The 27,303-nt window shown below is 37.9% G+C and overlaps 2 protein-coding genes across 2 annotated transcripts in view; one reads left to right on the forward strand and one right to left on the reverse strand.

The window, feature by feature from the left end:
- Positions 1-22,145, reverse strand: part of CHRM5 (cholinergic receptor muscarinic 5) — an 88,419-nt gene extending 66,274 nt beyond the window's left edge. Inside the window, exon 1 of the mRNA XM_019968466.2 lies at positions 21,280-22,145. The gene's annotated coding sequence lies outside the window, so the exon portion shown is untranslated. The remainder of the gene's footprint in view (positions 1-21,279) is intronic.
- AVEN (apoptosis and caspase activation inhibitor) overlaps positions 1-27,303 on the forward strand; it is a 192,058-nt gene that overhangs the window by 46,166 nt on the left and 118,589 nt on the right. The gene's annotated exons all lie outside the window — the stretch shown is intronic.

Here is a 27,303-nt window from a genome sequence, read left to right on the forward strand (position 1 = left end):
GCTTTGAGTTTCTGGCCAGGGGCTCTGGCGTCCCATTTTTACAAAGGGACGATATGGGAAGGGGACTAGCTTGCTTGAAGTCCTACTCTTTCTGATAGGATTGGGAGCCTTCAGATATCTTTTTAGTACTCTTTCTGTAAGCCTTCAGCTTATAGCTAATCATGCTTTTAGCTCTTCTTTTTGAACAATATCCTTGCAATTCTAAGTTATATTTTAAAAGTTTTAAAAAGGGTACCATGCTCTCACATTGACGCATGAAAACTGAGATCTTTAAGCAATTTTTCTGCCTTCTCTTTTTTTTCCCCCCAAATGGTGAGTTATTAAAATCATGCCATATGCTTTTTTTTTTTTCTCATTTAAGATGCCTCTGATAACAGAGTTAGAAAACTGTTTACAGTGTGAACAGGATGCACTGGGGCAATATTGAAGATAAACATGAGAAAACCAATCTTTTATGTGCAAGTCTATAAGCTGTTTAAGTGGAACAAATAAAAACGAAATGATTAGACTACAGTTTAGTCAGCACAGCTGTCTAGGCATGTTTTTATTTGAAGCTATTACAGGAAAAGCCTGTCTATCCTATGGATGGGATGCTGCCTGATTCATGGGTCATTGAATAAAACCAATTTAGACCTTCATAAAAAGCTACTACTATCTTATCTTCCTCATAATTTTATGAAAGTTCATTTTGGGGGGGAGGTTTTAATTATAATGATATTTGATTTCTTTGCCTCTATATCCTCTTGCCAGCAGTTAGACCAAAAAGGAAAAGGCTGTCATTCTGGCACCTGTATTTTTTAATTAAACTTGGAACATTTTTTTCCGTGAAGCAGCAAGATAGTTGAGTTGTATTTGACCTCCTTGATTCAGTTCTCTTGTTTTTCTCTTTTTATTTGGTATGTATTTTATTAGTTTCTGCTAATATATTCTCATATTACAAAGGCAACTTAGTGGAAAAACTCTTCTTTGCTGTTTGAATCATTTGAAGTAACACAAGCAGAACTATACATTAAAACAGTCTTTATTTGAACAACAGAAACAAAAACGTTAAACCATGGAAGCAAAAAGGTCTTTTCCTTTCTCTTAGCTGGACACTGAATTGGGTCTAATTTGATTTTCTTTTTTTTTTTCCAAACCTCCAAAGATAGAAGCAGCTGAATACCTAGAAATGTGTTTGCTACCCTACTGGTCTCCTGCACCATTGTATTTTCTGTTGTTTTGATTGAGGCTCTTTGTTTTTACTGGTCCAGCTGCCTCATTTTTATCATGTACACCATCGCTATCAGTTTTCATTTCCTTGCTTTGAGACTACTTTTCTTTCGACAGATGCAGCCTATGCTGCTTTAATTCCTTTTCCTTTAAGTCTGTGACCTTTTGATTCCATTTGTTGAGGGATTCTGGTTGATGCACCATGATTTTTTCAGGGCTGTGTTTTGTACCTCTGCTCGTACTCCTCATCTCTCTCTTTTGTTCTCTAATTGGAGTTACCATTATTGGCTTCTTCAGCCATATCTATTATTTCTATTGCTTTCTCATGAAATAGAATTATATCTCTCTTTTTCACCTTTGATAAAGTCTATCCACGTTATTTCTTTACAATTTGAGAAGAGGAAGTCTTGATCTTCTCTGGGTCAGATCATCTAAGTCATCCATAAAATTTCAGAAAACACCCAATCTTTTATTGTGGAGATTTCATTTCAGCGTTTACAGCACTGTCTTTTTTCCTCTTGTCTAGGCCTTAATTTAGCTTATGATTTATTTTGCCTTCTTTCACTCCTTTATTTTTTTTTGCAAATTAATCTTCCTTGAAAAGCATTAGATGATCTGTCTTTATACTTTTGATCAGAGGTCTCTAAACTTTTTAGCAAAATCAGACACTACAATATAAATTCTTAAATGCTTTGTAAATGTTTTTCTCATTTGAATACTTTGTGCTTGCCCTTTATCTACTAATATTTCTTTTGTCACCATAGGTTGTGCCAGTTGAGAATCCTTTTATAAATGGATCTGTTTTTACATTATTTTTTATAGTTAACAGTCATCAGACATTTTATACTCATCAGAAGTTTTACATGGAGAGCTTCTGATTTTAGGTTTATCTTTATTTTCATGAGTTCTGACTTTGACTTTCTTAATATTTCTATTATAAGTTTGTAGGCATTTTAACCTGTTGAATTTTATTATCTCCAGAGGTACCCAGCTTTCATCCAGTTTGATCTGTTCCTTAAAAAATCTATCTCATGGCAAATTAAAGTCATTCAAATAACACTTGGTTTGCTGGCGGGTTTTGGTCCCAGAGCAGCCATTTCTTTACCAGCACTGTTTTCAGCTCTATTGGCTGCCTTCCTGAGCCTAGTCCTTCAGAGCTTAGCTGTAGGGTCCACTGGCAGAGACCACAGTGTCTCAAGTTCATTTTTTACCTACACTGTTAGATAAATTATTCTTACTAGAAATCTTAATGAGAGCACATTATTGAATCTTTTTGGACTTTACTTGTATTCCAGATACTGTTCTGGTTGATAAATGTCTAACTGTCTGCATCATCAAGTCTGCGTGTTATATTCTAACAGCATCTGGCACGTTCCTTTTGACTCTCCTGTCTACCCTGTCAGTCTCTTTATTCTTGGGGACTGATACTTCCCTTTAAAAAATTACCATCGTATAAAGGAGGCTTTTGGAAAACAGCAAATAAATGCCCATGATCAATGTCATAATTAAGTGGAAGTTGATAAATTTCTTTACTAGCTCTAGAAAGATTTGAAAAGAATTATTTTGGTATAAGCCTTTAATGAAAGTCAGAGTAGAACCTCTTCTAATATAAAAAGCATGGAACATGAATTTAAAGCTAAGAGAAGGGCAGATATAACCACAGGATTGTGATAACAAAGTTCTCTGTTTCAGTAAGTATACCTGAAGTGTCATGTGTATTTTGGTTGTAGAATAGAAGTCCATTGGATTGATGGATGTCAGCTGAACTGTCTTGGTTCTGGTTGTTACTTATTAACTACATACTCTGGAGGGAGTGAAACTCTGGGAACTTCCTTTTTTATTTTTATTAAACTGTGAATTAGAAATAATACCTGCCTTGCTTTAATCCAATTGGTTGCAGGGATCATGTAGAATTTTAGACTATAAAGTGGTATAAAAAGCTAAGAATTATTTTATAGACAAAGATAAGCAAACTGTTGGAGTAGAATATATCGTATAAGTGTGATGGTTGAGAAAAGCTAGTTTCGTGTTTGAAGTCGGGCCATTAACATAGGAGCATCTTTAAAATAACAGCACGATATGACACACATAATTAGAATGTAAAACACAGTGACCATTAGTTTGTTTTCTCTCTTAAGGGATTTGTCGACCTCTTTCAGTCTCTATAACTACAGGGAACTTGAAAGATGATTAAAAATGGGAAAAACTGGATTTCTGATTAAAGGTTTGTGATGCTAAGAAGTCTGAGAAGTGATTTAAAAGTTATGTCATATGTGTTCCAGCCCCTAAAGACAGTGGAAAAAAGCCAAATGTGCTCAACTAAAATGTCAGGGAGATGGAAACTTATGTGTATTTTGTATATGAAATGTTGACTAGGCATGTAAGGGAGAGTTGTAGAATTGTTTTAATGGGAAACGTTTCAATATGGGTATGGTTTCATTTGACTGGGATGGATTCAACAATGGTCTTTCCTGTTGCACAGGGACAGGCAAGGTGATTTATCAAGGAATATTATTGTACTTTTTATTAAAAAAATTTTTTTTGGCTGACCACAGGGCTTGCCAGGATATCAGTTCTCCAACCACAGATTGAACCTGGGCCATGGCCGTGAAAGTGCTGAATCCTAACCACTAGACCATCAGGGAACTCCCAAGAAATTTTTTTTAACCCTATAATTTTGTTCTCCTGGCTTCTTTAAATTTTGCAAAGTTTCTATAGCATTTTACCCAAGTGCATTAAGTTAACACATCCAGCATTCTCGGAAGAGTTAGGCTTAAAATAAATAAGCAAGAGATGTATGTGTAAATGGATCCCTGTGGCCGTTAGTGACCCTGTGACAGCAAAAGACCTTAAGCTAACAAGCTGATGGCAATAAGTACTACCATTTCCTGGGTACCTACCAGGTGAAGGCTCTGTATAAGCTGTGATACAAAGGCTTTTTTCAGTATCATTGATTTGGAACTGTTACTATAGGATAGATTTCATTATCTCTAGATGTGTTAAAATGAAGTCTTAAAAAACAGTGTTAAATATGTACAACATTCACATGTAACCGAATAAGGATTAATCTTATGCCTGGCTTCAGAGTTGGTATCTTTCCCATTTGATACTGTCCATTAAAATCTACATATATATCATTAAGATACACATTCTCTTGTATGTTTGTTTGTTTCTGCAAAAGGAAGCTTTATTGTTTACACCTGGTCTGCAGCTTGGGAGAGGGTTTGTGGCTGGTTAAGAAGTTAAAGGCAGAGACTCCGGCTGAAGTCCGGAGGCCAGGGAGCCGCAGCAAGTCTTCAGAAGGTGCTGCTCCTGGATGCTTCTAGTCATGCTTAAGGGTGAGCATTTCAAAGAGGTCTCACCCAGCCCTGCCTCAGGCTGGCCTGAGGAGTTTGTCAGGTGGTTGTCCTTCTTGATGAACTTCACCTTGTGATCCAGGAAACATTTCTTCAGGAAGTCAGGTGGGCATCTCTGTGGGCAGAACCCAGGGCTTGCAGATTCACAGCAGGACCTGATTCAGGGTTTCCTCTGGGCTCAAGATCTCTTCCTTGGCACCAAGGCTGTGACCCCACTCATCTTGAGGCAGCTTCTGCATGTCCCAGAAGAAGACTCAGCCACAGCCCTAATTTCTAATCTTCTAGAGATGTATGGCACCATTGCATTTTCCCAGTACCTCTGGCCGCCACACTTTTGCAGTTGGAATGGAAGCCCAGAGAGAGAGATGTACAGGAAGCCCACAGATGCAGCTTGACCAGGTGGGTGATTGCAGCTTTGACCTTTTCGGAATAATTCTGGCGGGTCTGGGAGCTCATGGTTGACTGGGGACAAGGAGCCAACCACAAAACTGGTATTAATTGTTGTTGGAAGCAAGGAGTGGCGTGGAGATGGTCTTGGGGGCTGCAGCTGAAGAGGGGATTGGAGGAAGATCAGAGGCTGGAGAATGGGGACGAATCTTGGGTCTGTCCCACCCATCACTGCTGAGGCAAGAGACAGATCCAAGGACTGCCAGGGGCTATCGATTCTTTTGTTGTTTTTTAAAGTCAATATCATAAATGAATTTGCTGGGAAAAAACTTCAAATGTACCTTTTCCAGTTGAAAGGTGGTGACATAAATCAAAAGATTAGAACACATACAGGATACTGCATTGTATATTCTTAGTGTATTGTCATACTTAAAGAGAATGGGAGGAATGCTTCCACGTGATTTGTTACATTGGTCTTAGCATTTTCAGTTACCGAAGAATGGAACTGATGCTGATGAAATATCAATATGTCCTGCTTCATTCACTTGCTGAGTGTGATGTGCATTCCATGAATAGTGAGGATGTCTACTTACTGCTTTTCATAATCTGTGGTGAGAATTACTTTTGGAAATAAAACCTGTATCTTACGTATTTCATTGGCACTTGCAAAAGGGACTTATAGTCTCTTGGTCATTGTTTATCATCCCTTAAATACTGCATCCTGTGTATTTGTACATGGAGAGAAATATTTCATTTTTAATAATGATACTGCTAGTCTCTTAAAATCACGAAGTTTGAGAACTTTTTTCCTTCATCTATTCATCTATTATTTACTAGTGAAGTAGATAGTTTTTGTGGTTTCAGCGTTTCCCTTGAGAAGCACAGGGTGTGATTTACTGCGTCAGTGGTCCATACATTTGGTACTACATTTTGTCTTCTTTAAGAACTGTAGCCCTGGGAAGATAGTCTTCAATGAAAAGCGACTTACTTTGTAGCCTAGCATAAATCTATTCCAACAAGTGAGGAAGGTGGTAAAGTTGCAGAATATCTTACATGTGGATTTATTTAATACTAAATGATATGAAGACCCATTTATTTATTTGGCTTAAACAATAGAAATTTATTCTTTGATAATTATGGAGGCTAGAAGTCTAAAATCAGCTTATCAGCAGGACTGTATTCCCTCTGAACGCTCTAGGAAAAAATAGTTCCATGTCTCTTCCAGTTTCTGATGGTTCCAGATGTTCCTTGGCTTGTGGGAACATCACTCCAACCTCAGATCCAGTCCTCCCTTAGTTGCTCAGTTGTGTCCTGCCCCTGCTACTGCTGCTAAGTCACTTCAGTCATGTCCGACTCTGTGTGACCCCATCCCTGGGATTCTCCAGGCAAGAACACTGGAGTGGGTTGCCATTTCCTTCTCCAGTTCGTGAAAGTGAAAAGTGAAAGTGAAGTCGCTCAGCCGTGTCCGACTCTTAGCGACCCCATGGACTGCAGCCTACCAGGCTCCTCAATCCATGGGATTTTCCAGGCAAGAGTACTGGAGTGGGGTGCCATTGCCTTCTCCGTAGTTGTGTCCTACTCTCTGCAATCCCTTGGACTGTAGCCCGCTGGGCTCCACTGATCATGGGATTCTCCAGGCAAGAATACTGGAGTGAGTTGCTATTCCCTTTTCCAGGGGATCTTCTCAACCCAGGAATTGAACCCAGGTCTCCTGCATTGCAGGCAGATTCTTTACCATTTGAGCTACAGGGAAGCCTGCCATCTTCACTTAAGGCCCAATTATTAATTTTTGATATTTTAATTTTCTAATACTATTTAGATTTTTCAGAAGAGTTGCAATAATATCCTTCACCTAGCTTTCTCTAATGTTAAATAACATCTTAAACATAGTACCTTTATCAAAATTAAGAAAATCACATTGGCATACAACAGACTTCATTTGAATTCCCCTGTTTTCTCCCCACTGATGTTTTTTCTTTGTTCTAAAGCAGGATACCACATTGCATTTATTTATCTCGTTAGTCTCCTGGAGTTTGTGACAGTCTTTCAGTCTTTTCTGGACTTGATACTTTTGAAGAATAATGGTTAGGGATTTTGTAGCATGTTTAATTTGGGTTTTTCTGATGTTGACTCATGATTAGACTGAGGTTATGGATTTTGGAGGGGATACCACAGAGGTGATGTGCCTTTCTTGTTGGCATACATGATTCATTGTAGTACTACTGATAGTGTTGACTCTGATCCCTTGATGAAGATGGTATTTGTCAGGTTTCTCCACTGTCAAATTACTTCCTACTCTGATCATTGAGTCCTACTCACTCCCTAGGGAATGGGAATTAAGCTTTACCTACTCAGGAGGAGTATCAGCTTGTGGGCATATGTTAAAAAATGAAGTAAATAACATCTTGGGGGAAATATTTTGAGGCTGTGCAAATGTTCTTTTTCTCTTTAAAGCCTCAGGGGAACCAGTTTTCTCAGAATGAGGCTGAGAGTTGCCTGGGATAAGCAGGAATGCTATAATACTGAATAGTTGACTTTTTCAATTTATTTATGCTTTATTGCAGAGCTATCTGTTATGTAAATGGTGCTATTCTGGTGTCATTGATCTTTCTGTCAATTTCTTTGAAGAATGGAAGTATTTATATTCACTGAGTGGGGTGAATGAGGGTACATCTGTTAAACAAGGTTAAAACATCAACAATTGATTTTAATTTCTTCATTAATCAGTTACAAAATGTTTATTTATCTCTAAGAATGTGTTGGCTCCCAAGTAAGGTACATATGTATGTGTATGTATATGTATGTGTATGTATAAATATATATTATATATATATATATAAATATAGATGTAAGGCAGGCAGATTATTTACCACTGAGCCACCTGGGAAAGCCATATGTGTGTATATGTAATATATGTGTTTATATATGTGTATGTGTATATGTGTGTGTGTATGAACAGCTTCATTCCAAAGGACATGTATACATGTCTAAAATCCATTGGTCAGAAAACTTCATTTAAAGGATAGATATATAAGTATAACTGAATCACTGTGATGTACACCTGAAAATAACACAACATTGTAAATCAACTACAGTTTAAAGAAAACTTCGTTTAATGTTGAACTTCTTATGCAAGAGACAGGCATGGTATCCCATGCAATTTGGAGGTGTCATGTTTCGAAAGCTACCCTAGCAGAAGTTGACAAATGAGAAAGAGGCATGTTTCATTGAGCCAGTATATACCACCTATATGGCTGATCTTCCATGGAAGTGGGAGTAATTCTAGGGAAGACTTGTTGCCCCTGGGGTGCTGTCCAGACAGGGGCTGATCCAGAGAGATACTGTGGTTAAGGTTGATAAGGTAGATTTTGATAAGGGGAAAAAATCATGACATTCTGATGTATGATATAACCATTTATTTGTTACTGCTATTCTCAGCAGTCCCATAATCTGAATGCATTCTTGCTTAGATATTTGAGTAAGAGAAAATTGGAATAGTAGTATTTGATACAGTGCTAGATATGGGAAAGGACTTACAGCATTTAAAAAAATTTGTAAGATCTTAAGAAAAATATGAATACAATTTGGCAGTGATGATTTAACAGCAGTCCATCATATTGAATCTGACCATTAGACTGAAATTTGGTCTTTTAAGCAGGTTACTGCTTTGCTCCAGAATAATTTTAGTGATGAGCTATTGTCAGAAATACTTTGATTTATTTTCTTCTTTGCAGAGCACAGCATTTCTCATTCTTGGTGTCATCAGAGTAGGGATTGGATAAGAGGGGGTACCAGGAATTTGCAATGGAGAGGGCAACATTGCTGTGAAATGTATTGGGGCTATTTCATACTAACTTATGTTGAGTAACAATAACTGCCTTAATTTGAGGTCAAGGAGGTAGATGCGGTACATGTGTGTGCGCTAAGTTGCTTCAGTCGTGTCTGACTCTTTGTGACCTCATGGACTGTAGCCTGCTAGGCTCCTCTGTCCATGAGATTCTCCAGGCAAGAATATTGGAGTGAGTTGCCATGCCTTCCTCCAGGGAATCTTCCCACCCAGGGATCAAACCTGTGTCTCTTATGTCTGCTGCATTGTCAGGCAGGTTCTTTGCCACTGGCATAATCCTGGAAGCCCTAGATAAGGTATACACATAAACAAATGTGTTAAAATAATTATTTGTAGAGCACCTGGCTAGGTATTTGGTACTTTGTATACAATATTCTATTTAACTTCAAGATAACCCTGCAGGGTTAGTATTAGACCATTTTACAGATGTGACAAATTAAACTCAAGAAGTTAATTTGCCTAATGTCACATAACTATTACATGATGGAACTGTAATGTAATTACCTGTCAGCTTGATTCCAAAACCCATCACTGTTCTTTATTGAACTCCTACCTTCTGACTCTGCGTTCAGGCCCTTTTTAGTATATTGTATACAAATCAACAGTTAGAACTGGACATGGAACAACAGACTGGTTCCAAATAGGAAAAGGAGTACGTCAAGGCTGTATATCGTCACCCTGCTTATTTAACTTATATGCAGAGTACATCATGAGAAACGCTGGACTGGAAGAAACACAAACTGGAATCAAGATTGCCAGGAGAAATATCAATAACCTCAGATATGCAGATGACACCACCCTTATGGCAGAAAATGAAGAGGAACTCAAAAGCCTCTTGATGAAAGTGAAAGTGGAGACTGAAAAAGTTGGCTTAAAGCTCAACATTCAGAAAACGAAGATCATGGCATCTGGTCCCATCACTTCATGGGAAATAGATGGGGAAACAGTGGAAACAGTGTCAGACTTTCTTTTTCTGGGCTCCAAAATCACTGCAGATGGTGACTGCAGCCATAAAATTAAAAGACGCTTACTCCTTAGAAGGAAAGTTATGACCAACCTAGATAGCATATTCAAAAACAGAGACATTACTTTGTCAACAAAGGTTCGTCTAGTCAAGGCTATGGTTTTTCCTGTGGTCATGTATGGATGTGAGAGTTGGACTGTGAAGAAGGCTGAGAGCTGAAGAATTGATGCTTTTGAACTGTGGTGTTGGAGAAGACTCTTGAGAGTCCCTTGGACTGCAAGGAGATCTAACCAGTCCATTCTGAAGGAGATCAGCCCTGGGATTTCTTTGGAAGGACTGATGCTAAAGCTGAAACTCCAGTACTTTGGGCACCTCATGCGAAGAGTTGACTCATTGGAAAAGACTCTGATGCTGGGAGGGATTGGGGGCAAGAGGAGAAGGGGACGACAGAGGATGAGATGGCTGGATGGCATCACTGACTCGATGGACCTGAGTCTGAGTGAACTCTGGGAGTTGGTGATGGACAGGGAGGCCTGGCATGCTGCGGTTCATGGGGTCGCAAAGAGTTGGACATGACTGAGCATCTGATCTGATCTGATAGAAATCAAGTCATTTCACGATCTGGGAATGGTTATATTCTGCGCCCCTGACCCGCACCTTAATAAAAAAAAGAAAAGGCAAAACAAAACTTTTAGCTACTTTTAAAAAGTTAGCTTTGTTGGATAGCTTGGTGCTTTTTTATCTGGTCATGAGAATGGAAGCATGGCTCTTATTACCTGCTATTTGTTTCATTTATACTGAAAAATATGGAAAACTAAATAGGGATTTATTTCAACTATCTGACTTATTATGACAGAAGTAGTCTGGAGCTTTGATATGGAAATGAGTTTCTTGACTGCTGATAATTATCAACTCAAGCAAGAAGATAATTATGTTAACCCATGTGCTGTGTATGTGTAAATGAAATTCATTTGATTCATTAGGAAAATTGACAAGGCATCATTATTGTTAATATTTTTCACATTATCCTTTTGGATTTCTTATTTAGACATCTTACCATAATTTTGAGAGAAAATCCAAAGGGATTGTTGCCAGGGCTTAGAGGAGTCATAGAAAAAGTTGATTGTAATATTCATACATAAACTGGTCTACTGTAACCTCAGTAGACCATTGAACATTTTTGCAACTTGGTGATCCCTGTTTTTAAGTGTGAGCATACTTATTTGCAAAGCATTTCTGAATCCCAGGTTTGTCTTTGAGTTTTGATTGGAAGCTGTCATGATGTCATTTTTAGGGTAGACGAGTTATCTTAATGAGATCTGTATCTTTTCCCTTGGTCTTCCCTGGTGACTCAGTGGTAAAGAATCCGCCTACAATGTAGGAGATGAGGGTTCTATCCCTGGGTTGGGAAAATCCCCTGGAGAAGGAAATGACAACACACTCCAGTATTCTTGCCTAGGAAATTTCATGGACAGAGGAGCCTCGCGGGCTACAGTACAGGGGGTCACAAAAAAGTTAGTTATGACTTAGTGACTAAACAGCAGTCTTTTCCCTTACATTTTGAAGTCAGAATGATATGGCACATTAGTAGTTCTCATCATATTTAATGTTTTAATTTGCATATGATGTAAATGGAATTTGAGAACAGCTCATGGACTTGTCTATACCTCTGCTGAGAGCAGGAAGTGATTCTGGGGCTTTTTGCCTATATAGCTAATGAGAAATAGGACACTCTGAGGGACACATTTTACCTTTACACCTCTGCCTCTTTTTTTCTCTGTGGCTCTTTCTTTTCTTTCCCATTTAAGTACTTGCCCAAAGCTTTTAGGTACTCGTTTATGCTTTGCCTGCTCTTGAGGTACCTCTCCCAGGAAGCCCATCCTTGCATATTTTGTATTCATATTTTGTGCTCATATCATATATGACCATTGGGCCACAGTTGGAGAAATGAGAGGGAGCGTTGCTTGAGAGGCAGTCCATTTGGAGCGTTCATGTGAGGGACCACGCTAGGACACTCTAACGTAAGAAAAACAACAGGTAAAGTGAAATCATTTTAGAGCAGGCTGCTGGGTGAGGTCTTGTCAAGTTAAGACATTCTCTGTGCACTGGTACTTGAAAGGTAAGCTGCTAACAAAAAGATATTATTAAATCCGGTTGTGTAGGAGTATGCATGTCTGTCAGCTATACAGTATAATTCCTAGAGAATTTGCTGTTCCTGATGTGACTTTAAAGCAATGTATCTTCATCTCTACCTGTTTGATTTTCTTGTGCCTCATCTCTACTATGTCTGGTTGCTATGAGCCATACTAGTTTACTAGGGGATCATTAAAAAAAATAGTACGAATTCAACCAGAATATCATGAACCTTTGCCCCTATTATTCTTATGCTCTTTTTTTTTTTTAACACTCAAAATCATAGTGAAAAAGTGAGTTGTTCTGAAACCCAGAGAATAGAGATTTAAGAACTACCATTACACAATATTTTCAAGTATATAAACTTTCCCAAACATTCATATAGGATGAAAAAGAAACTCGGGATACCACATAAGCCAAAAAAATCCCATCTGTTGTCTGATTTGGGGCTGTGTGAAGTTGGACTGTGAAGAAGGCTGAGAGCCGAAGAATTGATGCCTTTGAACTGTGGTGTTGGAGAAGACTCTTGAGAGTCCCTTGGACTGCAAGGAGATCCAACCAGTCCATTCTGAAGGAGATCAGCCCTGGGATTTCTTTGGAAGGAATGATGCTAAAGCTGAAACTCCAGTTCTTTGGCCACCTCATGCAAAGAGTTGACTCATTGGAAAAGACTCTGATGCTAGGGGGGATTGGGGGCAAGAGGAGAAGGGGACGACAGAGGATGAGATGGCTGGATGGCATCACTGACTCGATGGAGGTGAGTCTGAGTGAACTCCGGGAGTTGGTGATGGACAGGGAGGCCTGGCGTGCTGCGATTCATGGGGTCGCAAAGAGTCGGACATGACTGAGCGACTGAACTGAACTGAACTGTTCTGCTACCCCTTCTCTCTACTCCTGCCTGATACGAGTGCACATCTTTCTTCTGTGTCAGTTTTCCATGTCTGCTTTCATTAGACCTGAGACTTCAGTGTGAAGGCGAATATTACTACTACCTGGTTTCCATGTTTGTGGTTTATATCCTTTTCATGTTTCTTGGGTGGAGGAACTGTAAGAAAGGAAAAAAACAGACTGATTTCTGTTTTTCTCAGATCCTTTAAGGACCGATTTGTACAGTTTAATTTTCACTTTTTCCCCATTTTTAAAAATGTATTTCTTTTCCTTAAAAAAAAAAATTCATGAGAGCTCTCCTCTGTCTGCAAAAAATCTACCATATTCTAGTACTACAGTGTGTTCTGAGGTTTTTCAGGAAATGGTAATAATACATAAGAGCCACTTTGATCAGAATGACCAATCTATCTATATCAAATCTCTGCCCAGAGAGATTTTCTTCTCTCATCATCTACTCTGATCCCCCATTTTTTGGACCAGTTCATTTGTAGTTTTAAACAGGAGCAGTGAATTTTCAAAGTCTTTCCGATTGAAGCCTGGCTGCTTTAACAGAGAGGACTCACTTATCTGAAGATTTTATTATTGGAAACTTAGAGTTTAATAGAGCACCTGTGATTCTCCATTCATAGAGAGTTTCAAGGTTCAAAATCTCACAGAGCTATAGGGGCATAAAGGAAAATGTGCGTGGACCATCCTTTCTTTCAAAGTGTCCTTGAGGAGAGAGAACACATGCGTTGTGCTGGGTGAAGGCACTCGGCTGGGATACAACAGCCTGACTCTTAAGTATGCTGTTAGAGCCTCCTAATGAGAGATGAAGTGAATGTATAAAGTTGGAACTTGCTGTGATGTACAGTATTTGACGTGCTAGTGGATAAAGGCAGGAGAGAGTAGGAGCAGGAGGTGATGAGGAAAGGAGGGTTTGTCTGAAACTGTCTCATCTCCAGCATTTGTTGATACGTTACATTGGATCTTTCTATGATAATAGTGTATGAGAAGCAGTAGTTTTTAATATTTGATCTTTATTTTATATTTGAGCATAGTGATTCCCAGTGTTGTGTTAGTTCCGTGTGTACAGCAAAGTGATTCTGTTAGACATATATCTGTTCTTTTTCAGATTCTTTTCACATAGAGATTGTTACAAAATACTGAGTAGAGTTCCCTGAGCTCTACAGTAGGTCCTGTTGCTTCTAATATTTAATATATAGTAGTGTGTGTATGTTAATCTCAAACTCCTAATTTATCCCACCCTCCACCTTTCCTCTTGAGAAACAGTATTTTTTAAGAGGTGAGAGTATTGGAGCTCGCTCCCAATTGTTATCCTGAAGGCAGGCTTCCTTGTCTCCCTGTAAGAAGTCTAGCCTTTATATTCTCTTTAAATGTGGTTATTGTGGTTTTTGTTTTATTTTCTTTCTAAAAAGGGGAGTATCTTGATTTTTGTTCAAGTGAGGAGATGTATATTTTCAGTCTTCCTACCTCTTTGGTACCAACTTGAGTCAAACATGCATTTTTAAAAAAACACAGTATTAACCTTACCATACCTAGTTCATGCCTTTGTGACCACAAGTTGAGGTCATCTCTTTTCTACATAAGAAATCACTGTTGAGAGTCGGTTTCCTTCCCAGGGACCCTGTAATATTGATTATTTTACTTCTACCCAGGATATTACTGCACCACAGGAAGCTGACACAGCCGGGAGGTAAAAGAAACTGCCTATGATTCTGTTGTCTAGGACATTTATTTCAGAAGTTCAGCTGGTCGTCTGAGATAGGAAGGGTACAATAAATGAAGAAAAAATCTTTGTCTTGATGTTTACAGTTATTCAAAATGTTGTAATGAGGATAGTTCTGTAATAACTAGTTAAGTATCCATCTGATACTTAAAAACCTAAATAAAGATGTAGAATTATAACTAGCTCCTAATATGCTTATCTTAGAGAAAGCAGTTGTATTGCCAGCTGGAGTTTTTGTTCACAGACCTATTTATGAAGGGAACATAAAATATGATGCAAAGATGTCAAAAATTCATACTTGTTAAAGCTGGGTGGTAAGCACATGGGTGCTGGCCATTTGTTTGAAGTAATTCAAAGTAAAATATTAAAAACGGAATATCAAGAAAATATTTCAAAGTATTTTAAAACATTTTAGGGAAGAAGAAGACATTGCTCGTGTAGAAGATTAGCTTCAAATAGGAATCACTTGAGATTTTGGAATAATAGTTGTGAGAATTACTTAGTAAACAGGAAGTCGTGCTGGAGATCGTCAGTAAATGGAAATGAATAAATTATTACATAATCAGTGTGTCACCATAGTTGAAACATGGAGGGATGGAGGGATGGAAAATGATATTTCCTCTTGGAAAAAAAGAGCTTGCTCTTATCCACTCTGTCCTGCTAGATAAAACATTTACTTATGTATTGTTTGCAGTTTAAATACTTAAGCCCTATCTCACTCTCAAAGTAAATTACAGAACCCACAAACCTGGAGTCAACTGAAGGCAACGAAAATGTGTGGCACAACCTTATAAATGAAAGAATATTATAAAGAAAGCTTCTTGGATTTCCAACAATTCGTTGCTTTTTACTCCTTTTGTGACAAATTATCACTCTTTGATTTCCATGCCTTCTTGATTGCAAATGATACAATTTTCTGAGATTTTGTGCATTTTAGTTACTTCTGGGATATCCTAGCCCCAATTACAGATGTTTAATCCTTGTTTATCAACTTGTAATTTGACTCCTTGTTCTTGGTTGCTTGATCACTGTTGAGACAACAGAATAATTGAGCAGCAGTCTGCATGTCTAGCCAGCACTGTTTTGTAACACGTGCCTGTTTGGGCTAGCGAAGGCTAGGACTAGACGTAACTCATTCCAGGAATTTTAGATAAAAGTGTTCGGCATTCGGCAGTTTCTATATTGGTTCAGCTATGTGTATTAAAATAAGGAGGAATGCTTTTGTGGATCCTCTAGATGGCAGAACAAATACAGCAAATACTCCTCAGGAACCTTTCCAAGAAGTGTGGGGAGGGGAGAGCAAGGAGAAATGGGGGACAGAGGGGACTTTCTAGCTAACAGAGCTCCAGGCTTTCTATCTCAACCCAGCAAGGGAAAATCCGCTTTCATATCTGAGATCTTGCTTGAAAGAATGCAACCCTGCTAAAAAATGATGGGGTAAACTTAAAAACCTCAAGCTGTGCACACTAACATCAAACCACAGATTTCCTTGAGGATGAATGGATGCACCTGCCTGGTTATCCTGCCCATTTCTAGAGACTGTGGCTGACTCCATCCCAACACATATGCTGGTGAATTCTGAGTGATGCTGGCCTGCTTCCACACTCTTCTTATCTTAATTTCTATCAGAGAGGATCAGGTGCAACATAGATTTCAGCCTTTGTCCCTACTTTGAATGAGATCACCATTATTGGCATAGATTTAACAGATAGATGACAGTGGCTCTCAAACTCAGAAGACCTGATACCTATATAGATGCATTCCTCACACAGAGCACAGAATAAATGTAAGATTTGTAGGTATGCCACTTCCCCATTCTGATCTTTGAGTAGCAAGCTGATTGTAGTACTGCTTTAATTTCTTTTGCAAGATGCTTATCCCAGTTCTTCTGTAATCACCTTTTAATAGTAAGGTCAGTTCTTGGTCCCTTTGGACTGTTGATGAAGTCCTGAACCATAATATGGTATGACAGGTGTGATTGTTGGCTAGACACTGCAAGGAAATCAAACCAGTCAATCATAAAGGAAATCAGTCCTGAATATTCATTGAAAGGACTGATGCTGAAGCTGAAACTCCAATACTTTGGCCACTTGATGCGAAGAACTCACTCATTGGAAAAGACCCTGATGCTGGGAAAGATTGAAGGCAGGAGGAGAAGGGGACGACAGAGGATGACATGGTTGGATGGCATCACTGACTCGATGGACATGAGTTTGAGTTAACTCCGGGAGTTGGTGATGGACAGGGAAGCCTGGCGTGTGAAGTCCCATGGGGTTGCAAAGAGTTGGACACGACTGAGCGACTGAACTGAACTGCTACATATATCTGTATATATATAAAGATAACTGAATTGGAAGCTGGCTTTGACTTTTGCTACTCAAAGAGCATGTTATTCAGTGCTACATTCCTATAATGATACTCAGCAAATAGGAAGCCCATGTGTTCTGACGATGACAACAGTGTGGCATCACACTGTGAGTCTATAAAAGTGGTAATATTTAAACTGGATTATCAAGCTATTTCACTAATACCTTCAATACCATATGAAAAGTGGAGAATGACAGGATCTTCAAACAACTGTTGAATAACAGTGGTGGTAATTAACCAGTGCATGGGACTGGAAGATTGCTTTAGGAATTCTCTAACACAGTGTCATTTTAAGCAAAGCAAGTAACTATAGATGTGTCTTCAGGTTGGCCTCTAGGAATTCATGTAGTTGTTTTTTTGCACATAATCTTTACGTCGACTCTGAGTTTAGCAGGCTAAGACATAAGTGATGTTTTGAATTACGGCTACTGCAACTAATCAAAGGATAAACTGCACATGTGTTCACTAGAAGGACTGGTGGTTCTGCTCTCTCCTTTGTAGCTAAAACTGCATAAAATATACAAAGAGGTGAGATGGTCTGTGTAATGTTTACATGTATGTAAGAGGGGCACTCATTTTGTCTCCTTTATTGAACTCTAACTCCCAAATTACTTTTATAAGTTTTTTGCAAATTTTTGTTGAAGACTTTTGTAGAACACAGTAGCTTTGTTTCCCTGTTTTATGAATTCATGTTTTCTTAAAAGGATTTTGCCAGCTTCCTTCTCTCACCTCCATGTCCCAGTACTGTGCCTAACACTAATTAATTATGTCACCAGATCATTTTATAACCTATATTTAGGGGCTATTTCTCATTGAGAGAGATTCTTTCCCATTTCGAGCGTATTGATAATTTTCGCCATTTCCTGAGCAGTGTCCATATATATTTGAACCCGGGTGGGGTTGGGTGTCCATCCCTCACTCTCCTGGTCCCTCTTTATTGCCTGGTTGCTCGCTGGTACTTCCTCCTCCCCTTTTATCATCATCTGTGAATTTTTATTAACATGATGTTTGCTCCTTCTTTGAATTATTAATCAAATAAACTGTGAAATGGTACTTTTGTCTTTAATGGTTGATACTGTAAAAGTGACAAATGCAGGGCAGGCCTCTTTCCCTAGCTCGGCTCCTGTCCCGCGTCTCTGTTGAGTCTCTGTGACAGGGCTTGAAATGATAGTGCTCACATCTCTTGCAGCTCGTTTACACTGAAAGGATATAACCATTGGTTTGCTATCAAAGCTACTTCCCCAGCTCAGATTGTGATGCCACAAACCAAAGGTGATTCTCTCTCAGCAGGAAAAAGCCGGAAAGGAGATGAATCTCCATGATGAACCATCAGCCTTATTCAAATTTGGTCATTTCATGAAGAAAAATTAACCATGACAAGGAAGAAAGATACCAGCTAGTTGGAATACCCTGTTGAATTAAGCTTGAAAAACTTTTCCATGATACTGGAATGAGGGAAATTCTTTCACAAATTCTAAGGAAAAATTGGGGAGTTATAATAATATAGATATCAGTAAATATTTATTGAATTAAAAATATTATGTAGTACCAGTCCCTTTGCATTAAATATTAACACTCCAAAATGACTTACAGGAATATTTCTGATTTTCTGTGTAAAATCATGCGGCTTGTATTTCAGACAAAGATAACATGTCTAAAAAAAGTCAGCAAAGACACTAAATGGATGTACTTTATTTTGACCTATACACTTACTTATATACTTTCATGGTTTAAATAAAAAGTGTAGCTTTTAGGTGATTTAAAAAGAGCAGAAGCTAAAAAAGCGGTGATAAATATCAGTGCAAGGATATGGTAGCCAAAATATTTGCTCTATTTCTATGAAAGAATCCATTAGTACACAATAATATTACTTGTATAATATAATACTTTTATAGCGTATGTGCATAAAAGCATCCTAAATTACAGAAACAGTCATTGAATACTTCCCAAGCACGTTCAAAAATCTCAATTACTAAATCTATCAACACACAACACAAAAAGTCCCATAAACAAATGAAATCTTTAGGTGTCAAACCAAATCTTCTAGCATAAAATCTCTTATCTATTTGTACCATGGGATGCTAAAGTTGAAGCAATTTTCACTAGAATCATTTGATAAATGATGTATTAAAAATTAGCTAATGTTTTTATTCTTTACCTTTTCACATAAAATGAAGAAGAAACTATATATTGAAATAATTTGAAATAAATTGTTTTTTGAAATGAGGTTTTTGAAAGCTGTTATTTAAATCTCAATAATCATTATTCAGAATGAGTTTTAGAGAAACATCAATTTAGATGGGAAAGAAAAATGAGGATTCATTGGGACTGATGCTAACCAGGGTAAAGGGAAGGTGGGTTTGTCTATCCATCTTCTTTAGAAGATAAACCACAGAAACAGAGTCCCCAGACTGGTGAGACAGGGGTTTCTTTGTACCTTAGTGAGTACATAAAATCCAGAAGACTTGAGGAATGGAATTTTATACTCTCTTCAGTTCTATTTATTGAAAGCAAATTGTTTGAGCCTAATATTGTTACTCTCCTGTTTTTCTCTAAGTTACTTAAGCAATTCTTTAATTGGATTACAATATTATTTTTTTAACTTAAAAATATATGCATATTTTCAAAGCATGTCAGTTTACAAAATATAATGAGGAAAAAGAAAAGAATTCTTAAGGGTTCAGGTGCATCTCAGTGGAGTTAGAAAACAATACTTTAATTCCGTGTCAGTTAGGGTTGATATACAAAGTAAGCATTTTGAAATTTTTAAGTAAACATTCTTCTCAGCAATGAATTGGTACACTACACTATTATGCTTGTATCTGAATTGCTGCTTTCCATTATTGGAAAATGATGGGTGGATTTCTGTAATGAATACCAATGCAAAAGACTTAGGATATTTAAGGTTATTTACAGACTGTCTTGAAAAGAGTGATGGGGTCATGTAATTTACTCTATCAACTAAAATTTGAGATAAGGAAAGAATTCAGTGACGTGGAATAATTTCACATTTGACTATACTAGGCAAGTACTGAATAATTACTTTAGATAAATTTCCTTATATATCAGAAGATCTCTTTAGTGGCTTTTGTTGTTTCTCTTCTGTCTTCTAAGATAATAGAAGCATATTATTTATAGGGCTTCTTTTTTTTTTTAATTTTTATTTATTTGGCTGCTCTGGGTCTTAGTTATAGCATGTGGGATCTAGCTCTGACCAGGGATCGAACCTGGGCCCCCTGCACTGGGAGCTCAGAGTCTCAGCCACTGGACCCCCAGGGAAGTCCCTTATAGGGCTTCTTTATGAAAGGATTAAACTTTGAACTTTTCCTATTGAAGTTAACTAATATGGTTGAACTTTTGCTAAATCTAAGGAATTCAAATTCTGACAAACCCTTTTCTTTTTTAAAACATAAGACAGTCTTAAAGTCTCACTCGAGTGATTTCTAGGACATTTCTAAAAGGCACTGTGCCCTTTAATGCACTGGACGGCCCAGAGGGTTAGTATGGGGAGGGAGGAGGGAGGAGGGTTTGGGATGGGGAACACATGTATACCTGTGGCGGATTCATTATGATATTTGGCAAAACTAATACAATTATGTAAAGATTAAAAATAAAATAAAATTAGAAAAAAAAAAAAAAACCTTTACATGAAAAAAAAAAAAATAAAATTCTTCGGTTTTGGTAGTTCTTTGCATTGTACAGTTTGGACCATTTGATCTGAGTTAAAGCTTTTGAGGTATTAAGACATCAGACATTTTTTTTGCTCTGTTAAATCAAAAAAAGTCTTCATTTATAAATGAAAATATGTCCAGAACCTTAGGGTATTCTACTAAAGTGCTATATCTTGCTTTACTAGAGATTGTTTTTCTTGAGTGTGAATGAGAATGACATCACAAATGTGTGTGTGTGTGTGTGGTTTTTTTTTTTTTTTGGCTAATGATAAAAATCAGTCATTGAGCTTTGTTCTTTTGCTTCACTAGAAATGACTTTAAAACACACTATGTTTTCTTTGTTCTACCAAGTGCCCTGGGATATAAGTTACATTTAAGTATGTTTGGTAAATAGCAATTTGGAATGTCTCTTATGCCCTGTGTAGGGCTTTCTTCAAGCATTTTTTTTCAAGCTATTAAATATACTAAAATTGAGCTTTTAAAAATGAAGACAAAGATGGGACAAATTTATTGGAAAAAAATGAATGGAATTTTGGAGTATTTTCTTAGCTAGTTATGGATGATTAGTTTACGCAGCATAAGTAAAAACAAGCGTTTACCTTACAAGGCTTAAATGTGCACAGAGCTTAAGAGAGGATCGCATGGGATTCAAAGCTACTGGCTCACTCAGCAGCAGGTTTGCTTTCAGTGGCTGAGACACAGAGTAATGTTATAAAATTAAATCTTACCTGGCAGTGGTGTGCTTGAAGCTCAGTCATTTGAACTCTGGCTGAAAATGGTAAGCTTCGATACCTGAAATGCCTTCTCTACCTCCTTTTGTGTTTCCTTTTACCACCGTGTTTTCTTTCCTGCCGAGTCTCTGTATCTGTGTTCCTGGTAATCCTCTAGCATTAGTTAGGATGGCATGCAGTAGATGAAGGTTCCTTCTGGATAGGATGCTAGAACCAGAAGGGTAAATTTTGCCTTTCTCTGATAACAGCCTTTGGTCTGACCACAGACAACGTGAGTGTCCAGAACTTATTAAAAATTCATTGACTGTTTCATCAATTGGAAAATCCTGAGTCTTTCTATACACATTTTACCTTCTGCAAAAGTTCTGTTCATATTTCAGAATTACACATGCTTCCGAATCAAGTTGCCTTAAAAAAAATTGTCTGGATCAGAAACATGGATGTTGTTGTCTTGCATTCTCTTGCTTTCCATGTTTTTCCCTTTATCAACTTTTCAGTCCATGAGCTTCCTTTCTGCAGAGGATGGAGGGATTTCTTCTGTTCCTCTCATGTTTCTGTAACACGCAGTTCTGGTCCACTGTTCTGTGAGTAGTGAGGAAAAAATCCAAAAGGAGGTACGGCTTTGTCATAATCTCCGGACAGTGAGCACGCTTGGCATGAATGAAGAGCTGATATGAGCTATTCAAACCAGACAGCAAACTGATGGGCTGACGCTTTCATACATAATAAACCCATTAATTACTTCTCCTGATGGACAGCAGTGTGCCCTGAAAGGAAAGAAGGAAGGAGCAGAGGATCACATTCGGTTAAATAGGTGCTCTCTGTTTGAGCAGCTTGTCATTGAGAAGTGCATCCAGGGAAAGCTGCAGCTTTGGAATGTGATCAGGTAGAGTGGGCAAGAGTTGTTTTGACAGACAGTTAAGTGACGTATTTGGGGAGGGAAAAGAGAGCTGAGCACAGAGGTAGCTGGAATAAGTCTCCAAAATGCTTTTGAAAATGTTCATTTTTCTCTGTTAGTCCTTTTGGCTGGAAGAAAGTAATTCGTGTTTTACCTCTGCATTATTTGCTGGGATTTTGCTGAGCTATTTACACATGATATAGCTTTCCCTAAAGAAGGAAAATAATTTTTAGAGTCTTTGAGATAGAAAAGTATATTGTGAGTTTAAAAAAATTATAGCAGTAAAAAGGCTGCTTTTTGTGAAAGATGTGTAAAAAAAAAATTGTCAGCTGTATTCAGACATAAATCCGAGGGAAAGCAGAGAAAAAGCTGCTTTTTGAAATATATATTTTTACGTTTTTACATATGTTTTAGGCACATGCATTTTGTTGCTTTGGAATAAAGCATCACTTGACATAAAAATTTAGCAGAGTTTTCCTTTTACAATGTTCTTTAGATGGAATTTTGAGTAGTTGTATAAATTAATAGATCTAAAATGTCAGTTTCATAATTTTTACTTCATTTTTAACATATCACAAGATTTTTTTTTTTCTTTCTTGTTCATAGAGTCCCTTTAGGAGACTTTTTGGGCAATAGGATGTTTTCAAATATTTTTAAAAAGTATTATGAAAATTTCAAACTTATACAAAATGATGAAAAATATCTATGAATGTCCATAAACCTACTACTCAGATTCAATAATTATGAAGATTTTTTTTTTTGCCACATTAGCACAGTGCGGGGGAAGAGATGGTAGGATAAACTGAGAGAGTAGCATTGGCATATATACACTCATGTGTAAAATAAATAGCTAGTGGGAAGCTGCTGTAAAGCACAGGGAGCTCAGCTCGGTGGTCTGTGATGACCTAGAGGGTGGGATGGGGAGTGCGGGAGTGGGAGGCTAAGAGAGAGAGGGGAGATATGTATACATTGTAGCCGAATCACGTTGTCATAGGGCAGAAAATAACACAATATTCAAAGCAATTATAGTTCAGGTAAAAAAAATTTTTTTTAAGATTTTTGCCACTTTAGCTTTATTTAGCTTTTTTCTTTTCCTTAGCTGAGGTATTTTAAAGTAAATCTCATTTCACTCCTGTGTACTTTAGTCTATATAAGTTATATATGCATGACCCCTGCCAACTAGTTTATTTCAAGTCTGTTCTTTCTTGGTCACTCGTTTTATGATCCAATATCTCTCATTCATTTGTCAGGAAATTCTTTCTTATATCTAACCCAAGTCCATGCTGGTAATGTAAGGTTGTATCCCCCAGTTTTGTCTTCAGAAAAGGCAAAAGATACAGTTTATGGAAATTTTCCACTTTGGGACTTTCCGTAAACAGTAGGTATATTTTTAAAGCGTGAACGCTTTCTCACATGACCACTGTGCCATTATCATGCTTAATAATAATTAACAAAGGAGTACTTGTTAATAATTGTTTGGGGTCATATAATATCCAGTGCCAAAGAATTGATACTTTCCAACTGTGGTGCTGGGGAAGACTCTTAAGAGTCCTTTGGACTGCAAGGAGATCAAACCTGTCAATCCTAAATGAAATCAGTCCTGAATATTCACTGGAAGGACTGATGCTGAAGCTGAAGCTCCAATACTTTGGCCACCTGATGCAAAGAGCCGACTCACTGGGAAAGACCCTGATGCTGGGAAAGATTGAAGGAGGGAGGAGAAGGGGATGACAGAGGATGAGATGGTTGGATGCTATCACCGACTCAACGGACATGAGTTTGAGCAAACTCAGGAAGATAGTGAAGGACAGGGAAGCCTGGTGTGCTGTAGTCCATGGGGTTGCAAAGAGTCAGACATGACTTACCAACTGAACAACAATATGCAGCCTGTTTAAAACTTCTCATGTCTCAGAAACTGTCTCTTTCCATAGATTCTTTTTTAAATTAGGATCTAGATATAGCCCACACATTATATTTAGTTGTTAAGCATTCGAATTTTAAACACTGTCTTAGATGATCACATATGAGAAGGAGATAAAATTTAGTTTTATTGTGTTCTAGACACATTCATAATATGAATATCCATAGAAGAGAACATGTTTCTTGAATATTTTTCCATCCAACATTATGCATTTTGTATGGTAATGATTGGCCATTGGTTAGGTTCATTGCTTTCTGTAAATTTTGGTTTTGACTTGTTCTGGAGTATGTAGTTTAGGATTCTGCCCAAGCTATGGAGCCTACCTTTGGGGCTGGGCATATTCAGTCAAGCGCATTCCAGTTACTTTTGCTTTATTGCTGAGAAAGACCATCTTGCTGGTTTACTTTGTCAACCACAATAGAACATTGCTCTAATAAACACTCCAATTTAAAGCCATTGATTATTGAGCCACTTTGAGCAATTAAATGTGTCTTAAAGTTCTGTGATGATCTAAAAAGACAGACGTCATTGTGTGCATGTGGACAAATGACTGTAATACTGTATAATTATATAATATCCATAAGATAATATAATTTTGCCAATTGTATAATTATTTCCCAGTAATACATTTTTTTCCTATGAATTTTTATTTTCCAATTAGATTTAACTCCCAGTTCCTTTCTGAAAAACCAGAGCATTTGGCTGCCTATTTAACTTTTCTAGGAGTGCAATAATATGAGGTTGTCAAATAACTTGTGTGCTGTGTTCTTTGCTGTTGAGATTTTTTTCTTCATTTTCATCCAGATTCTTTCTCTCCCTCTCCATCTTCCTGGTTGGCTTGATAAATGAGAATGGGAAGGTGAAATATGGGGAGCCAATAAAAGGGCATGGATGGAAATTATACCCGGATTCAGAGCCAGTGTAAGGACCATGCTCCCGTATCTCTGGAGGGCTGTAGAGTTCTGCTCTCCCAAGATGTCCACAGTGGTGCACCCTGGCTGTATCTCCTGTCACATGACTGTTTGGTCACTTTGTGTAGCATTTCTTCATACTCTGAAATTATGCCTTGTCCCTTAAATCTTGCTGGACAAGGAGTATATGTGTTTATTATCTACATATGTGAAAGCTTGGTAAGTAGTTAACGACTATGACCATTTTATGTACATAAACTGAATAGAAAAAGATGAGCCCAAACCTGCTTTTTTGTAGGATGGACTTCCTGCTTCGAAGTAAGGCTTTGTCTCTGTGAATACTACTGTTCAAAGATCTGATGGGTTGAGCAGTTGGTTGGGTGTATGGCTTATTCTCCCCACCCTCACAGGAAGTGGAGGGAAAGTCTCAGGGACTTTTATGTTCTCTTTGATGCACACGATAAAGCTCAGTTTTCCTTTGTTCAGACATTTCAACTCCCATCTCCCATTTTGCAACTCCCTTTATTCTCTAAATTTAAGTTAATCTAAACTCACCCATTTCTACTATAAAACTGAGTAAAGAACTTCAGATGTTTCCTGGTCTTCATGGATTTATAAAAGAGTTTCATGTATAATACAATAAATGATTTTTCCCCACAAAGTTCTTTCTTGCAAGAATGTTTGGTCCATACCAAGAAGTATGCTCAATAGCTGTTTTTGAGTCTTTGCAAAATTATAACTGCTTTTATAAAGAAAAAGTAAAAGATAATCCCTTCTTTATGTTCTCCAGTCCTTAGACGTGTTTCAGATTTCTGTTTCAGAACTACTTCTGTGGCAACTACTTATTTTTAGGGCATTTAAAATATCTTTAATCTCAGTTGAATGTGATTATTTTCAGTTAATTAAGAAAAAAGTTGCATTTTAAGAGTGTTCTGGAATCCCACAAGTTCTTTCTAAAATAAATATCCTTTTTTTTTTTTCCAGTTGCTCTTATTAAAGACATCAAATCTTTGTTGGCCTACTTGGGTCATTCTGTATCACTTTCACCCATTAATTGTAAAAATTAACAAATGTTTGATTCCTTCCTAGTTACACGATACAACTCTATATTCTCTGTGTGTATAATACATCTACTTTTTGTAGCTTTGGAGCAGGCTGTTATCAATCCTGTTGTACAAAGGATGAAACTGAGATACAGAGAAGTTAAGTAACTTGCTCAATTTGACACAGCTAGTAATATGTTGGGAGAAGGCAACGGCACCCCATTCTAGTACTGTTGCCTAGAAAATCCCATGGACGGAGGAGCCTGGTAGGCTGCAGTCCATGGGGTCGCTGAGGGTCGGACACGACTGAGCGACTTCACTTTCACTTTTCACTTCCATGTATTGGAGAGGGAAATGGCAACCCACTCTAGTGGGGTTTTTTGCCTGGAGAATCCCAGGGACGGGGGAGCCTGGTGGGCTGCCATCTATGGGGTCGCACAAAGTTGGACACAACTGAAGAGACTTAGCTTAGTAATATGTTGAACTGCGGTATGAACCCAGTAAGATGCCCTACTCAGTGTCGGGGGAGCGTGTAATTTCCTTGGTTCTGTCTCGCTGAAGCAAAGATTTGGAACCGTGGACCAGTGTTACAGCTCCATTTTATTTGGCAAGCAGAGGAAAATACATCCTCAAGGTATGAGGGAGGGCTGATCCAAAGGAAGAGCAGTGTCCCATTTTGTCTCCCCTTTTTATGTGTTTTTTCTCCTCCCCCTGAGCCTGCCCTATGTCAATTGGGCTAGCCAGGAGGGCTGTTTGTTTCACCTGAGGTTCTCTCTCTGGTCCTCAGATTTGCTTTTGTTCCGTTTACGTGGGCTTTTCCTTTCTTTGTCTTTTAGCCACCACCATTTTGGACTCCTTTTTCCTGTTCTAACTACCTAACATTAGGAAAAAGATAGTGGAGCCTTTTTCTTTATGTGTGAGACTCCCAGTATAATTCTGAGAGTGGCATGATCAACACTATCAAAATGAGGTCTGCAGTTTCTCTGAGATCCCACATGATCCGGCAGATGACCCTAAGAGTTGGACTGTTGTTGAGAGAAGCACAGTGGATTTAATATAGAAGGAATGTTTCCTTTCTAGCTTCCATGCTTAGCATTTTAAAAGGGGTGTTTTTTTTTTCTAAAATTACTCATTTTATTCTTTTATAGGCTCTCAAATAGTAGTATGTTTCAGAATACCAGTTACATTTTAATTAAAAATTTTTAAACAGTGTGGTGCTATGAGGGGATATGAAATTGATAGAAAACA

Source organism: Bos indicus, chromosome 10, assembly GCF_029378745.1.
Source record: "Bos indicus isolate NIAB-ARS_2022 breed Sahiwal x Tharparkar chromosome 10, NIAB-ARS_B.indTharparkar_mat_pri_1.0, whole genome shotgun sequence".
In the NCBI taxonomy this organism is placed as follows: domain Eukaryota; kingdom Metazoa; phylum Chordata; class Mammalia; order Artiodactyla; family Bovidae; genus Bos; species Bos indicus.